Source organism: Hibiscus syriacus, unplaced genomic scaffold, assembly GCF_006381635.1.
Source record: "Hibiscus syriacus cultivar Baekdansim isolate YM2019G1 unplaced genomic scaffold, ASM638163v2 tig00113725_pilon, whole genome shotgun sequence".
Classification (NCBI taxonomy): Eukaryota; Viridiplantae; Streptophyta; class Magnoliopsida; order Malvales; family Malvaceae; genus Hibiscus; species Hibiscus syriacus.
This window is the reverse complement of record NW_024063471.1, coordinates 5,124,762-5,137,585: the sequence shown is the minus strand read 5'-3', so window position 1 is coordinate 5,137,585 and position 12,824 is coordinate 5,124,762.

Below are 12,824 nucleotides of genomic sequence, written 5' to 3'. Positions count from 1 at the left end.
AGGTCTAGCAATTGAGTAAGCTAGTTGCATCATTTTGTCCTCATTTGACTAAAATGCCAAGCCGCGAAAAAAAGAGCATGTCACAATGTTCACATGGACAAAGATAAATAAGGCAACTCAATGACAGAAACCATAGAATTTAGGAAGTCAACCTAAAATCAACCAGCCAAATCTTGACACTTGTCGAAACTCATAAGTTTGAAAAATTAAAAGAGTAATTGATTCTTTTGATACTCAATGAACTTTTGTTTTATAATTTGATTAAATTGTGAGCCCAAAGTAAGGGTCATTTTTTTTTCAAAAACTTCATCAATCATTTATCAAAATTCATTCATCAAACATTTTTCAAAACCCTTTCATTATTTAAAAAAATTCTTTCGTAAAGCATTTTCAAAACTTCTTCGTCAAACCTTTTACCTTTTGAAAAAAAGAGGAAGAAAAACATGTAAAATTGATAGAAATTGATTCTGAGCTTTATGTTAGAAAATATAAACTTTTAATCGATGATAGGTTAGAAACCAGGACAACAGATTCTACTCAAAATAGATTCTGCAAGCTAGATTAGGAAATTCACCATAAATTGTATGAGTTGAACTAGAAAGAGTAATTTATATGGTTATATTCGTATTCAAGTTTAGTTTCTAATGGAATAAACGGAATAAATTTCAATTGTGTGGTTTAATACAAAATATTAAATATTTACGAGTAGCACAAACACCCAGAATATGAAATTATGATAAATCATGCATTTTATGTTATTTTTAGGTTATATGCTATTTTAAATGTTCAAATTGAGCTCACTCTATTATATTGTTGTGATGATTATGATGTTAATCATATGATTGATATGATGCTTATATGCTGAAAAGAAAAGTGATTCATGATGTTTTTATAATATATTCATGTTATGTGAAAATGAAATATTTAGGGTATGAAATGCACAATGTACTGCTATGTGATAATTGATCTATGAGTAACGATGGATACTTCTGATAAATTAAAGCTATATGAATTTGATAAAAATGCCTATTGTATACACATTGAGATTGTTTGGTATAATTGACATGCACATAGTAAGTGAATTTGGTATTATTGTGCATTATGCCATAGAGGTGGAGTATCATTAGCTGTCAGATGCACATAATAAGTGAATTTGGTACTATTGTGCGTAGCTACAGTGAGTACATAGTAAGTGAATTTGGTACCATGTTCTTTAGGGAATGCGAAACATAGTAAGTGAATTTGGTACTATGGTATTCCCGATTACTAATACATGATGTTATGTTCTACAACACTTGTATATTTGTTTGGAACTAAAAGTGAAATATGTGGATATTATTGATTCATGTACCATGCATTCTCATCTATCATACATTGGGCTATAGTTTATATGAAAAGTGAAAAGTACAAGTTATATGATCTGAGTGACAACAAATATTTTAATGAGTAGTTTTAATTTGGCATTGTATGCCTTATATATGAGAAATGATGTTTTAGAGGTTATATGATAAAAGAATGACTTTAATAAGTCAGTTTTATATGTTCATTGAAAGTAAATCTTTCATCAAATACTCTTATTTGGCAAAAATGCTTTAACTCTAAATTGTTGATTTACATGTTATTTGATAAAGCAAATACTTTGAAAAATCTATTTACATGTTTATACGATAGTTTATATTGCTACATGCCTTATTTTATTTATGATAATGTCTCACTAAGTGTATACTTAGCATGTGATGATTTTCACGCGTAGGAAAAGAAGATCGAGTGGAGTAAGGAGCTTAGCCTGGCATCACTTATCAGAGATTACACACTGGTAACAGTGATGACATCCTATTGTTGATTTGATTTTCTAGGTGGCATGTATATGTGTATAAGTATTAGTATGTTTTTATATGTCTTGATTTAATTGGGCTAAAAATGTTTTGATATGTCTTAATGTTTAAATGGTTTATAATAGTTATATGTGTAAATTTTAGTAAGTAATATATGGTTATGAACATTTTTTTGGTTTTATAGTTTGATAAGGTTATATTTTAATAGCATAAAGATGAATTTTTGTTTAGGCCGTTTTTAAGCAGTTTCACTTAGAATATGATAAAGTGTTGAACTACCTTATTACTCTTGAAATCAAACTTGATTTGAATATTAAAATATTATATTTTGATTTTACACGATTAAATATTTTTTTCATGTTTGATATTAAAATTGGTGATTTTAAAAGAAACAAAATTTTGAATAATAAAAGTTTTAAATGTTTAACGTGACATCTCTAACTCGTAGTCAATGACAGGTATATGTTACAAAGACTATAACATATTGAACTTGAGTAATTGTTTCTTTATTAAAAATGTTATTTTTAAGTTTGGAACGAACACATTTTCTACGAGGGAAAAATATTTCATTTGGACTCTTTAGATTCGACTCATCACCTCTAGATTAAGTAAATGGGGTTACATTTAGTGATATCACAATCTGGTTCAACCCTTGGACTGTGGAGCTCAACCACAAGATATTTAACCAAAAACTATTTTTTCCATGAATACAAATATTTTTGGGTTAAAATGGGAATTTTTAGAATATAATTATTTATTTTTCCTATTTTAAAGTGTAAAAAATGTTTTAATTCAGAAACTTCAAGATCAGCTATAATATTAGGTTTTCCTTTTGTAGATAGTTAATTAAGGCACCTCGTAGGAGTTATCGATTAGCGATCGGTTATGGCCAAGGTCAAAACCGTACCACACATGCTAAAGTTGAACCTCCACATTTGAGATATAAGCAGCCTATGGATCAGGCTGGAGTTCAACAGACTGGAGGTGAAAACCCACCCTCACATCAAACTTAAAGTGATGGTTCACAGGAATCCGATGATGGTTAGACCGTTGGAGTTGATAATGATGTTGTGAATCAGGAGTTACTTTGTTATCTCCGTTAGGCCGAGGGTGATAGAAAACCCATTTTGACTGAGTTTTTAACTACCAGAATGACCATATTTGTGGGTAAGATTGGATCTGACCCTGGTGATACTGAGTATTGGTTGAAGAAGTTGCAACAATTGTTTATTAAGATGGATTATCCCACCAATCATAAGTTGAGGGCTATTATTTCACTGTTAGGCGGTGAAACTCATAATTGGCGGAAGGTTGAAAAGGATATTATTTCTGTCGGTCTTATCATATGGGAGTTCTTTCGTCAGATATTCTGGGATCGTTATGTGGTAGCTGAGTATCTAGCGAAGTGACGTGAGGATTTTCTGAACTTGAAACAGAATAATCTGTCGATCAATAACTATGAGATTGAGTTTCTGAGGCTAATCAAGTATGCTCCGGGATTGATTTCCAATGAGAAAGAGAAGTGCGATTGGTTTTTGAAAGGTCTCCAACCCTCGATTCAGTCAGGTGTTGCTTTGCACCATGATATAATGTTTAGTCAGTTAACTGCACGAGCTAGAACTGCTGAGAGGATCAAGTCATTGTCGTTGAGCCCTAAACTTCATAATTTTGATAGAGCCCGAAGGCAACCAGGATCACCTACTCAAATTGGTTATGTGAATTAGTTTGGTAAGAGATCAAGAGAAGAACCGAATTCATATGGATATTCTAGAGCTAGATCGTTGAATTCTGTTGTTCTGGCTATTAGTGCTAAAGGCTCGACTTGTACTCATGGGATACCCCAGTGTTCTTATTGTAAGAGGTGGCATGCTAGAGAGTGTTGGAGGAAGATTAGAGGTTGTTTCCATTGTGGTCTTTGGAGCATCATTTCAGTGTCTGTTTTCGTATATTGCTCCTTACACTTCCAATTAGTCATAGGCTTCAGTTCAGATACCGACCCGGCGTATAGGTCGAGATAGGCTTACTGGTTCTGGTTAAGTTAACAGGGGTAGATCAGTTCAGAGTAAAGGTTCAACTAGATTGATAGTGAGGCAACCTGAGTTGATATAGTCTACTCGGAGGCATGAGGATCGAGATGAGTTACACGTTATTGAGAATATTTTCTTTATTCATGCTATTTCTATTCCAGTAAATTTTGATGTCAAAATTTTCATAAAAGATGGGACAATTGTAACAACCTGATTTCCCCCCAAATCTAAAACCCTAGAAATTGGGGAATTTCTTCAAATCCCTAAAATTTTGCTTATGACCAAATTAAGTTCTAACCGAATTTCAGTGACTATTTTGTAAAAGACGCAAAACTTTTGGTATTTTTGATATTATAATAAATTACTATTTATTTAATTTAATAAAATAATATATATATATATATATATATATTACATATTTCTTAAATTATTTTTAAATTAGGGATCATTTTTTATTTTAGTTCGATCAAAAATAGTCGGAATCGGTCCAGCATGGTCGTCCCTTATCACTAGGACAGTCTTTTTTAAACAATGGAAACTGGATTTTATTAATAATGAAAGGAATCAAAAGTAAAACATATCAAAATATAGAGAAAACTTTGGAGATGATAGTCACCAAAATACTCATACAAAAGTAAAATATTCAACCTAAAGAAACGAAGAAAAATAAAACATTTCGTTGAGAATTACGACCAACATCAAAACCTAATAACCTTCTTAAAAATTCCTTGTCTCTATCAAATAAGATGCTTTATGAAGTGATAAAGGAGTGGTGAATGAACCGAATAATCTGGCATGTTGCTTCCCTACACAATTCTGATTATATCGACAAACAACCTTTTACCAAAAGTGGGGATTTGACTATACATGACCGCTGAAAAACCAATTAGAAAATAAATGTTGTGATGATTTTTGTGCGAGAACCAAAACTACCATAAAGGTATGTGAAAAACGTACCAAAAACAATAAGGATCGTGCCATAAGAGCAGAAAAAACACGTTCTACAAGAGCATATAAAAAAACGTGTCACAAGGACATAAATTCTTATTCAAAACTAAAAAAGACTCAAGAAAAAAAGAAAATAAAATAAAAGACATAATATAAAAAACAAGAGAACTAATAATCACTGGCGGTCGATGACCAACATTAAGATAGATTATTATTTACTTTGTTTTTTAATCTTAGGTTCTGCAATTTTTTTTTCTAAAATAATCTATTGTGACACACACATTCATGATTTTATAAAATATTTTTTTAAAAATAAAATAATTATTATTTTAAGTTTTTATATGCTTTTATTTTATAAAAATCATTTTAAAGATGTCAACTAAACATGTTTTTTTATCTTTATGTATTTTCACTAAATTCATTAGTGTGTCTGTAACATCCCAAAAAGCAGGCTAATGACTAAAATGAAAGTTTTTGAAACTTTGTGGTCAATTTTGAAAGAAAAAAATAAGAAAAGTTCAGGGGCTTAATTGAATTATTTTTTTTGTAGGATTGAATAGCAAAGAAGTAAGGATGGAAGGGTATAATGATCATTTGATAAGAAATGAATTAAATACTTTAATTTAGGAGTTAAATTATAAGTTTCTAAAATTTATAGACATATTTAGAAAGTGAAGGAAATTCAGGGACCCAGTCCTGAATTTACCCATTTTTCTTAGATGTTGAAAAATAAATTCACTTCCCCCGTATAATCTGGTTTTCTCCAGAACGTACCCAATTTTGCCCCAAAACTATCTTCCACTTCGACCTTCTTTTGTAGCCTCAATTTTCCACAGTCCGTCCACCGTTCATCGATCCGACACCACCAATAGATTCACTATTGAACGGATAACAAAACTCGACCTTTATTCCATTGTGAATCAACGTCATTCGTCGTAAAACTCAATCAGAAGTTTCGTCGATTTTAACTGGATCGCTGTTGGTTTACCGTCGATTTAGGTCAATTGACCACCCTTTTTCGACACCTCTTGAACCATCGTGTTCATTGCATCGTTACGAGTCTACCAGTTTCCTTCTTGTCTCCGTCGGTGGTTACGCGTGAGGGGTGAGGAAATTAAAGTTTCTGACGTTTTAAAATCGAGTTCTCTGTCGTTCAAAATTGTGAACCTAGCTTGGTAAGTGTCTCAAAATCCCATAAAATAATTTTAGAATTTTTTATTGAATTTTTCCGACCTCCTAGGTCGCCGCACGCGCTGCATGCGCCGCCCCTTGAGAGTGGGCATCGTCTGTTATCCAGTGGAGTCATTTGAGCCGAGCCGTTGAGCTGCCTAGATCGTTGACCGCCGTTAACCGTTGACTTTGACCAAAAAGTCAAAATTTTTAAAAAGTCATATTTTATGTTTATCGACATCCTGAGTCCATTTTTGTGATCTGTTTTGCCAAATTCGAATCCGGTTAGCTGTTTTCACTGATTAATCACCTGATTCGATCCATTTTTCACAATTAAGCCCCGTTTCTGATGAAATTCCTATTGTAATGTATCTGAGGAATTATTAGAAGTTGGTTTCAAGTTCGAGAGTGATCGAATGGTGATTAATTGGTCGATCGATATGGCATGGAAACCGAGATATCGATCGAAAGCAATAATCGGACGAATCAACGAGATAAGATTGATAAAGTGAGAGATAAGAGTTATAAGTACAGTTTTGACTAGTGAGGCCCAGGTGAGTGCATACTATATTATATATATGGTATTTATGGAAATAAGACTTGAGATAAGTCTATTTCCCATGTTTGAATGCATGATTCCATAAGTACAAGCATGTGATTAATATGATGCTTATGTGTGCATGAATACATGAAAATATGAAAATGTAATATCAACTATGTGATATGTCTGGCATGTTATTCTATGTGACATGATCGGTGTGAACATATGAGAATAAAATATAAGATACATGAATCTAATATATGATAATATATTTCTATATAACAAGCTATGTGAAACTGAATTAAATGAATACATGAAAATGGGTATATGTGCCATATGTTATTATATGTGACATGATTTACATGATTACATGTATATGTGATATGTGATACCGAACTACATGAATATATGAAAATATGATATAAGTTATATGGCATTGATATACGAACTATATGGAAGTGTGTATATGAGTACATGTATAAGTTTACATGTTATTCTATGTGCTATATGATATACATATGAACATATATGAGCAAGATATGACGTAAGTGTTTATATGAACACATGACAAATGATATAAGCTATATGATACGATCTATGTGATTACATGCGTATGTGATATATGTTATATGATATGAACCTATGTGTTATGGGTTATATGACAAGGATCTATGAGATCATACAATAATGTTACATAAGCTACATGATAACAAGTTATGAGAATATATGTCTATATGATACAAGTGATGTGAATTGTCATAAAAGATAATGTCCATACTATTTGTTATGAGAGCTAGGGGTAAACTTGACATGCCATTAGTTGAGTATTATCAGCTTTGGTACATTCATGTATTAATGTTATTATATTAGCTTTGGTACATTCGTGTATCAATGTTATCATATCAGCTTTGGCACATTTGTGTATCAATGTCCAGCACCGTTGGTGCTTATTCAGGTTATGATGGCACTGAAGTGCATCATATCTCAATATCAGTTACGATTTTCACCGTCTTGTGCATAGTGCACACCTTACTCACATATCTTTAGTTCTCAAAAGTATACATGGGCTAGTACATGAATTATTAAAAGAGATAACATAAATATACTGTATGTGATGTATATGTTTTATTATGTGAAATATATTATAAGATTTATATGTGATACTGTGTGTATTGCTTGGTGAAATGTATTATATGATATGTTACAAATGTTGAGTATAAGATGACATGTTACAAAGGTTAAGTACAAGAATACATGTTTTAAATAGGTAAATGATAATGATAAAGATCATAATAATGATGTTGATATTGATAATGATGGCATATATATGCATGTGTGCATTTTTTTATATGAAATGTTCTATGGTTTTTATTATATGCTTTATATGCCTCACTAAGTCAATGAATTAGCGTGTGAATGTCTCACACGTAGGTTCCGAGAAGAAGAAGAATGAGCAAAGTTAAGCAAGTCAGGTCAACTTCTCCTTTCCAAAAATCAGATCAGAAAAGAATTTAATCGTATGTATTTTATGATATTTATGGTAGTTGTTGGCATGTAAATAATAAACATTTGAATAAGATACACTCTGATTGGTTTTGTTAAAATCATATGATTGTAATTAATATAAAAAATTCAGTTTTCTTGATATGTAAATTTGAATTTTCAACTGTCTTGTAAGAGTAAACGTTTTAAAAAGTCAATGTGACACCTCAGATTTGTATCCAGGTCAGATACAGGTTTGAGGTGTTACAGTGTCTTTCACAAATTTTAAAAAACTAATATATTAAAATCTTTTAATTAACTCAATAATTAATTATATTTTTGTTGCCCTCCTATATATAGGTTTAAATTCTCACGTTTGTTTCAAATTATAATACATTTCTATTTAATGAAAGAAATTTGTTTTGTGATCATCAGTTATCGGTATTTGCAATTCTCTTCTATGAATTTATTTTTATTTCCTCTTAGTCTGCTTGTACCTGAAACGATATGATCTATCTATCTATCTATTGTAGATCTCAATTTTGCTGATTTATATTACTAATATTTGATCATGTATGTGTAAACACTAATTTTTTCATTCTATTTTTAAAATTATTATTATTATTATTATTAAATATTATTATTATAATAACTATTATTATTAAATAAATAAATACAAGCCCAATATCCTAAGACCCGTTTTACACAACCAGAACCGGCCCAAACCAGATGGAAACCTTAAACCCATTTAGGGTTTCTGGTAAGGTTTCTAACCCTAGCGTCGCCGCCGCCTCAAGCTTCCAACTGCCTCTGCCAGGTGCCTTGTTCAGCCGATGCTGACGCTGCTGATGTCACGCTCCAACCCTCACCGAGCTTTCTAGAAGCCAGCTGTCTCGCCACATCAATGCTCTATGGTGAGTCACCGCCATAGCTTGGTTACTCGCTAAAAGCCCCCTTAGTGATCGGTCCGAGGGACATCTCGACGAGGCTATAAAAGCCTCAACTCACCTGTAACAAAAAAAAGGGGACCAACGGAAGAACCACAAGGAACGAGCAGCAAGCACAACCAACAAACACGGCAACCAGAAGCAAAATTAAAAGAGAAGAGAAGAACTTACTCTGTTGTCGGAGGCCCTTGAAACGTCGCCGGAGAACCGAAAATACTGAAGGTATTTTCTTAGATCTAGGAAATTCCGGGGATTTTTAGGGGAAATGGATGCCCGATTCGGCTTTAGAACAACGGGATCTATATCCTAGGGTAATTTGGAAATTTTCGACCACCAGGTGGTCGGGGACGGCAGACGGCTGCCGGACAGTGTCCGGTTTCCCTCCGGCGAGGGAAACTTAGAGAGAAGCGAGAGAGATTTTGTTATCTCTCTCTCTAGCTAGAGAGAGAATGAGAAATGAAGCTTTGGCCCTTAAGTGCCGGTTATAGGGTATTTATACCCAATATGAAACGACGCCATTTCAGGGTGTAACTGTTTATTTTTGGTAAACCCCGTCCGTGACCCTTCAAATTTTATAAACTTTCATTTTAGTCACTGGAATTACATTTATGCATATATTAATTTTGTCTTCTAATTTTGTTTTATTTATAATTTAATCCTTGCCTGTTTATTTATATATTTAGGGTAAATAACCGATTTAGTCCCTTATCATTTAATTAATATTTATTTTAACCCAATTAATTAATAAAGGATAAATTAAACTGTTGACATCTATATTTTATGATAATTCGAATTAGGTCATTAATTTATATATTTTACATTTGAATCCCTAATAGTTTGATCATTTTTATTTAATATATTTTGCATTTTAATTTTATAATTTTAATTTCTTTTATTTTGATCATTATTTATTTGTAATATTATTTTATTATTAGTTTTGATATATTTAAATTATTACTTTCATTATTATTTTATTATTATTTTCATCTTATTCATATATATATATATATATATATTTGTTTAAATAATAATATTTATTTATTTTTTTAATATTAAGAAAGGGCAGTCTTAATATAACTAAATGTCGTATTCTGATATTTTAAATAAATAAAAATTATAAAAATTATATATATTTTATTTTATTTTATTTTATTTAAATTATTTTTAGGAAAAATTATCACATTTTCAATATTTATTTATTTTTTAATATTAAGAAATGGAGGTCTTAAAATAACTAGACGTCCTATTCTGATATTAAATAAATAAATAAATATCCTGCTTATAAATGTATATATATTTACTTAGTTTTTTTAGGAAAATTATTATATTCTTATTAATATTTATTTATTTATTAATATTAAAGAAAAGGCAGTCTTAAAGCAACTAGATGTCTTTTTCTGATATTGTTAAATAAATAAATATCCTATTTACAAAACCCTAACTATATATATATATATATATATTTAATATTTTTCCTTAGAAATATCATATTAAATTTGAAATAACACGATTGTAAATTAAATTCATATTCGAATTCTTAAATTCTTAAATTCTACTATTAGAGACAATTTATAATCGAAAATGACCAATTGTGGGCGTTGTGGGTGTGCTAATCCTTCCCAAAACGTAATCGACCACAAATCCCTTTTTATTATTAAAAAGAATGAATTTTTGGTTAAACATAGACCAGTTTATCTTTTAACTGATGTTTTCTTAAAAACTCTTTTAAAAGATGATTTTTAGGTATTCGACCTACCTGACCCAAAAGGCCGATGGCGACTCCCCAAAACATTTCAATAAAAACCATTTATCCACCTTATTTTTCCAGCCAAGTAAAAATTCGTGCCCGGGCGAAAACTGTATATGACAGCTTGGCGACTCCGCTGGGGACTCTGGTCAACCTAAGTCGATTATATGTTGTCTCTATAATTAGAAATTGAGAATCATATTTTATTTAATTTATGATTCTTTTTATTTCATTCAATTATTTTTTTATCCTTTATTATTTTTTTATCCTTATATATTAATGTTTATATTTTTTATATATTAATTTTTGTGTGAAAATTTCTCCTCACACACAACACATGCATTGCATAACATAAGCTTTATAATCAAGCTTGTCCCTTTTAAGTGGGAGTGAAAGCGACGTCTTCGTGAGAATTTATTCTCCGTGTCATACCTAGCAAATTACTTTCGGAGTTCATATATCCTATGTCTTCGTGATGATTTATTCTCCGTGTCAGGCATAGGGAAATGTGTCACCTCGAATTGAACTCGGTCCACTTAAGTCTGTGATGAACTAGGATTGAGGGTTTGGTAGCCCAAGGGGGCACCAACAAGGACAGTTCGAGTACCTTTACTCCTAGAACTGAAACCCTGCATATAATAAACCTTATAAATTCACCCGATCTAAGACAAGACTGAACCTCTATCCGTAGGTGTACACAAAGGAGAAATAAGCTCTAGCTTTTAATTTATTTGATTTTATTTTTTCTTCTAAATAAATGCCTGCGAACTAGTAGTCATGCAGTTAGATTAATTTTTCCCAACAAAGCATGGAACTAGAAAGCATGAGGTTAGGATATATACCATGATAGATAGAATCTTTTCTTTCCATTAATTAGTACTAATCATTTTATTTTTTCTTATTGTTATTTATTTTGTAGATACAATTTATTTTGCTCTAATTTGTTTATATTGATTTCTTGTGCTTGCATTGCATGATCATGACATAACCAGAAGGTGTTAACTCTTGAGAGTGGACATCAAATTAGAAAGAATTCATAAATGGACAAAACGTTTTATGATCAAGCAAACTATGACGCAGCTAAGGAAAGATATCCTGAGGGAACTCCGAAGATAGAGGAGAAATATGCACCCAAAGATTATATGCCTGTTGAGGAGCAAAAGGAGATACGAGAAATAAGAGAGCAGATGTCCAAGATGATGGGTTGAATATCTGTTTTGGCCAAAGGAAAAGAGATTCCTGCACAAAAGGAGAGAGAGCTCAATGAATATAATCCTGCAATTTCATATATGCAAGAGACTTCTGATCCTAACCAATTTGAGAAATTACAGACAATCGTCATTTGTATTAACAAACTGTGTGGAGATACCAAAGAAATGTTGATAACTGTAAAATCTCCCAGAGATGAGAAGAAATCATGTAATCTGAAATCATCAAAGTTTAGTTTGCTCCCGACGTCTAAAACTCAGGTTCAATAAAAAAAAGGTGGTTCTCATTTTGATGCTATCCCTATATCATATAAAGAGTTGTATGAAAAGTTACTTGAAGCGCGATAAGTGGTTCCATACTATATAAAATCGTTCTAACCTCCATATCCGAATTGGTATGACATCAACGTTTATTGTGAATATCATGCCGGAGCTCAAGGACATACCATCGAGAATTGTCTTACCTTAAAACGTCGAGTCCAAAGTCTTTTGGATCATAGAACCTTACAATTTATGATAAATGATCGACCTAGTTTGGTTACTGAAGGTCCTGCTAAATTAATTCCAAAAGTGGTCAAAGGTAAGAATATCAGTAGGGGCACCCAGAAAGAAGAAGATTTACTAAGGTATAAGGCTCAAATGCGTCGTTTAAAGATTGAAAACGATAAATTGACCAAAATGGAAACCATGCATGAAGATTTCCAGAAGGTCAGTCAAGCCTTTCAAAATGTTGGCATAGGAAACACCCCAGAAGAGTGGATAACAGGGGTCACCAAACTGAAAAAGAACTGTGACATACATGAAGGTCGAGCCAAGAAGTTTTCTCACGATTTAAGAGTTGCTGAAGTAAGACGCATTACAACTGTCATTGAATTGGGAAAATGTCAAGTCAAAAATCAAAGGTTGAATAGTGCTATGA